This window comes from Crocuta crocuta, unplaced genomic scaffold, assembly GCF_008692635.1.
Source record: "Crocuta crocuta isolate KB4526 unplaced genomic scaffold, BGI_CrCroc_1.0 scaffold301, whole genome shotgun sequence".
Classification (NCBI taxonomy): domain Eukaryota; kingdom Metazoa; phylum Chordata; class Mammalia; order Carnivora; family Hyaenidae; genus Crocuta; species Crocuta crocuta.
In genome coordinates, this window is record NW_027527544.1 from 2,993,248 (window position 1) to 2,999,340 (window position 6,093).

Below are 6,093 nucleotides of genomic sequence, written 5' to 3' on the forward strand. Positions count from 1 at the left end.
GCACCTAACTGGAGCTCCCCAACCACCAGTCCCCGCCCGTGTCACACAACCACGCAATGCTCTGGTCCGCGTTCCTCCTCTGGCTCCGCAGGAAGCAACGCCCTACCCACGTGAAGAAAGTCTGCAACATCAAAGAGAAAGACAGAGAAGAACAACAGGAAAGTTGATCCTGGAGAAAACAGATAATTTGGGAAACTGGTGAGAATTTAAAGAAAGAGGAGAGGGGCGCCTGGGTGGCTCAGTCGGTTGAGCGTCCGACTTCAGCTCAGGTCNTCAAGAGATTCTTCCAGAACATAGAGCATAATGAAAGAGACAGAAACCATGGGAGAAAAGATAACAGACATACAGAATCATCCGGGAGGTGCAACATGTGAGGAACAACAGGATTTTCAGAAAGAAAGCCCAGCAAAGACAGAAGGGAAAAAAAATCTACACATCGCCCCAAGCCTTGTGGCTTAGGACAGCCCTGGAAGAGGCGGGCTCTGCAGGGCCGGTGTGATCCTGTGCTCTGTGAGCCGGGGGGCCTTTGTTTGGTGTGTTCCATATCAGTGTCCCTTCTGGCCTCCCTTGGTGTTTAACGGTCTCAAGAGAAGCCAAGCTGGGGAGAGCGTATCCCTGGGACCCAAGTGTAAAACGAAGAGGGGGCAGCCCTGGGCCCTAGTGTGTTGGTATCAGTAGATTTCAAAGTGAGGACCCTCCAGGGGAAGGGGGCTCAGGGGGCACAAGGTCAGAGCTGCTCACTTCTTATCCCGCTAAGAGATTGTCCTCCCGGAGCTACATCCTAGAAGGCAGAGGGTTTTGTTTGAAAGGGGGGTGGGGGGGTTTCCATTACAGCTTATCTTGCGGATGGGGAAGTCAACTAAGCCCGGAGGGGCAATACGGAGGTTGGTGGATGGGTCTGAGGGGAGCTGATCGGGGCAGAAGTTACATAAAAGGCTTCTCAACAGATGTTTTTGAAAGCAGGATGGGATGCCTGACAAAGGAGCGAGCCCTCTGTCGCTGGAGGTATTTAAGCAGAACCCAGAGAAACATCCATCGGGAAGGCTATGAAAGGAATCGGAACCCTAGAACAGAGAAATTCAGAGAGATCAAAAGTAGAATACAGATTATCAGGGGGAGGGTTCACCTGGGTGGCTCAGTCGGTTGAGCATCCAACTCTTGCTCTCAGTTCAGGCCCTCATCCCAGGGTGGTGGGATCAAGCCCCACGTCAGGCTCCACGCTGAGCCTGGAGCCTGCTTGCGATTTTTTCTTGGGAGAGAAAAGGACTCTCTCTGCCCCTCCCCTGCTCACACACACTCTCTCTCTATCTCTCCCTCTCTAAATTAAAAAATAATGTTTAGTTAAAATGGTCAATTTTATGGGTGCCTGGGTGGCTCCGCCCATTAAGCATCCAATTTCAGCTCAGGTAGTGATCTCGCAGTTCCAGAGTTGAAACCCCATGTCGGGCTCTGTGCTGACAGCTTGGAGCCTGGAGCCTGCTTCAGATTCTGTGTCTCCCCCTTTCTCTCTGCTCTCCCCCCCTCGCTCTCTGTCTCTCCCTCTCTCAAAAATAAACATTTTTTTTTAAATGGCAAATGTTATGTTACATATATTTTACCACAATTTATACAATCAAAAAGAGAGGAGGGAATGAAACCCACATACACTGCGGACACCAGTCTAGCACTTTCTCAATAAGGTTAAACATACAGTTATCATATGACCCAGCAATTCTGCTCCTAGATATGTATGTAACACGCGTCCACAAGTGTTCGCACAGCACTCTTCACAAGAGTCCAAAGGCAGAAACAACCCAAATGTCCAACAGATGCGCAGATCAGCAAAATGTGGCAAATCCACATGGCGGGGTACACTATTCGGCTACGAAAGAAACGAGGGACCGACACTTGCTACAACAAGAATAACCCTTGGAAACGTTACGCTAAGCGGAGGAAGCCAGTCACGAGAGACGCGGATCGCGTGGTTTCACTTGTAAGAAAATTGCAGAACAGGCAAACCTACAGCAACAGAAAGTAGATGAGGGGATGCGCGAGGCTGCGGAGCGGCCGGAGGGAAATGGGGAGTGACTGCTCGTGGGGACAGGGTTTCTCTGGGGGCTGATAAGAAGTGCTGATGGTTGCATTTCTGCGGGAGGGCACTAAAACTCACTGAAATGCACACGTTAAATGGGCGGATGGTAGAATATGTGAATTATATCTCAAANNCTTGCCCCCGCCCCCCTCAAGGTTCGGCCCCCCGAGGGCTTCTTCGGCAGCTCACGGGCACACTCCCTCACCGCTGTGCTTGCCAGTGGCTGAGTCAGAAGCTTCCAGGAAGCGCCCCCTGCATCACGCTGTCAGCCTGGCCCCCTGGGCTGGTTTGTTTTTCCAGGGCATAAACGTATTTTATGGAGAAATAAAATGCACAATAATAAAAAGGGGGAGGGGAGTGTTTCCGCAGGCTCACATTTTATCCAAAGGGGCCGTGATTTGGCATCCCTGGCTCGAATATGAAATTATTACACAGGAATTGACTCTCGGTATCTCCGATGCTCCCTGGGATGATTGCTTCTATAACTTATGGAGACAGCCGAGCGTTTGTATTCAAGTGATCACATAAATTAATATCCATATGTGGAAACGCTGTGTTGGGAGCAGACCCGATTTAAGAANAATAAATAAATCCGAAAGCATGTGCCTTAAAATGTAATGTTTTGCTCCTCGGGGATGGGCTTAGCCCAAAGTTCTAATTATACGTGTGGCAGGAAAGGCCTCCCAGGCTTCATGCTTGCCAAAAGCTTTGATTTTGCTACGTGACAGGAGACAAAATTATTCCTTTCTCCTTAAGAGACTGCCAACACCGTGCCAAAGGATAGGCGGGGGTGGCAGCTCCCGCAGGAATTAATGACGGGCTTTGTGAGGGCAGGACAGGGGATCGGGAAGTACAGACCCACGATCCTGCCCTCAGATCGCAGATCACGTAGGGGACACCANTCGAGCCTCGAGTCAGGCTCTGTGCTGACAGCTCGGAGCCTGGAACCTGCTTCGGATTCTGTGCCTCCCTCTCTCTCTCTGCCCCTCCCCCGCTCACGCTCTGTCTCTCCCTCAAAAACAAATAAACATTAAAAAAAAATTTTTTTTTAAAAAAGAAAGAAAGAAAATGCAGAAGGATGGGCACCTGGGTGGCTCAGTCGGTTGGGCGTCCAACTCCTGATCTCAGCTCCGGTCTTGACCTCAGGGCTGTGAGTTCAAGCCCTGCACTGGGCTCCATGCCAGGCATGAAGTACGCCTATATATTTTACTTAAAAATAAAATAACAATGATAACAATAACTAAAATTTTAAAAATACTTACAGAAGGAGACGAACAGAGGCACACAAAACTACTTCCACCTCTATCTACTCCCTCAGTCGTTCATTCAGTACGTTGGCAAAGCCCCAAACCTCAGATGAGCCCTCTCACATGGTGCACATTTCATTCCATTTCATTCATTCTGGAGCTGTTCAACACGGGGGGCGATTTATAACCTTTTCAGGTGATGCATGACAATCGTGGGCTCAATCGAAAGTGCTAGATAGATAGGGTCAACCTCCTGCAGACTCAGTCACTTCCCTCCCCCTCCCCCGACCGGCCTTCTCACCATGGACCCTCCCCTGGCCAGGTGACAGCCCCCAGCCTCACACAGGACTTGCTGAATTTAAAAACAAAGTGCTCGAAGCCTTCTTTTCTAGATTAAGAACTGAACAAGCGTGGGATAGTACAATTGCCTCATTCCACCGCACCGCAGTCACAAACTCATTTTGCCTTTACAAGGAGAACAGCAGACTTCCAAGAAACCACGAGAAAGGTACTTCTAAGGTTTTGATGGAATGGAGCAGCAGTGATGTGCTGGTAAAGATTTAACCACTGGCTCTCGGGGAGGGGGAAGGCCAGCAGAGCCTCAGCTATTCCCCATCATCTAGAGAAGAGTCCTTGATCCTCCTCCCACCCAATCTCTCCTGGCTTTTTTTCAAGTTTACTTATTTTTGAGAAAGAAAGAGTATGCAAGCAGGGGAGGGACGGGGGGTGGGGGGGGTGGTGCTGAGGACCCAAAGCAGGCTCTGTGCGGACAGCAGCAAGCCCGACGCAGGGCTCGAACTCACGAACCGTGAGATCATGACCTGAGCTGAAATCAAGAGTATGCTTAACGGACGGAGCCACCCGGCGCCTCCCTGCTGGTTTTTGAAGGACTCAAACACCAGACACCCAAGAGGAAAGACTCACCACTCCAGAAGCCTAACTGTCATCTTTTCAAAGGTTACACTTTCCCCCGGCCCAGGATCTCATGCCAAGAAAATGGCCATCGAGATCGTTCCCCACTAAGGATGAGCGGCAGAGCGACAGAGACACCACGGAGGGGGGAGTTGGCCGGCAGTGCCTACAGCAGATTCCATGCCCTTACCTGGACCTGGAGCCGTCCGTCCTCCATGGCAGCCCAAGAATGGATTTCCTTCAGGGCAGCGCGAGCCCCCATCTAGTTTGGCCTCCTCCTAGATCTTCTTCCCTGTTGCCCACAAGGCCACTGCCATACCTCTGGCTTCGGGCCTTTGTAGCTGGGCCCCCAGCCTCGGCTCACGCAGTGCGGCCCACTGTGTCCTTGCTCGGTGATCTCCCTCGCCCCAGCCCCTCTGTGCACCCCGCCATGGGCAGAGTACACCCCCAGGTCCCACTAATGTGGGGCTCAGCCACGTGACTCACTTTGGTCCGTGGAATATAAGTCAGGAGGGTACAGTCAGAGGTCTGAAACGTGCCTCCAGGTAGCTGGTGCAAATTTGACGTGGAGTGAGAGGTGCTTGGAGGTGGCCTCAATCCAACCCCCTAGGCTGGAGCAGAGAAGCCACAAGCATCCATGGGTGGGAAATAGGGTTTGTGGTGAGCCACGGGGGGTTGGGGGGGGTGTTTGTTACGCAGCTGGGTGGTTGCAATAGCTACTACATCCATGCCAGGTCCTGATTAAAGATAGAGGCTCAAGGGGTATCTGGGAGGCTCAGTTAGTTAAGCGTCCAACTCTAGAGTTCGCCTCATGTCATGATCTCCTGGTTTGGGGTTCGAGCCCCATGTCAGGTCCTGCGCTAACAGCGAGGGGCCTGGCTGGGATTCTCTCTCTGCTCCTCCCCGGGTTGTGCTCTCTCTCGGTGTCTCTAAATAAACAAATCGACCTTAAAAAAAAAAACAGAGAGAGCCTGGGTCAACATGTTGATACGGAAGACTTGGCTTCACACCAATATGGTGTCAGAGACCTTCCTGCAAACCAACTTCCAAGCACACCAGCACTTAAAGGGGGTGCACATACATTTGCCCACTTACGACCGCGCACGTGTGCCTTCCTGAAGTAGGGGTGGAGTCTGGTTTATTCTTTTTCTCTGACAACAAATTGTTTGCTAAGGCCCTACTGTATACCGGACACTGGGTGTCAGGTACCTGGAGCCCACCATCAGGAAGGCTGTGGCGGTACTCAGGAATGCAGATACAGAGTGCAGGGCATTCAAGAGGGAAGGAACCCTCACTTTTCAGGTTCAAAAGAAGCAGCGGGAACCAAGAAAGGCTTCACAGAAAAGGAAGACACAGAAGTCCTAAAGGGAAGAGCTGGGCTCAGCTGCAGGGCACGCAACATTGAGTTCAAGTGTGCCCCCAGAAGGCGTGAGATCAGGCCCATTAGCGGGAACGGTATGCTGAGTCAGGTCACAGTCAAAAGACTTGGTATTTGCACTCTACCCGATACAAAAGATTACTTACAGCTACAATCATCAAGACGGCGCCTGGGTGGCTCCGTCGGTTGGGCGTCCGACGTCAGCTCAGGTCATGAGTTCGAGCCCCACGTCCGGCTCTGTGCTGACAGCTCAGAGCCTGGAGCCTGCTTCGGGTTCTGTGTCTCCCTCGCTCTCTGCCCCTCCCCCGCTCATTCTCTGTCTCTGTTTCTCTCTCAAAAATAAACTAAAAAAAATGGCATTTTGTCCTTGTCATCTTTCGATTAAGTCCACCTGACCCTCTCACCTCTATTATAAATACCCTCCTGTTTTCTTCTGGTTCTGTTCTATGCTTGTTGCTATATTTTTGCTTTGTTTGTACAGTTAA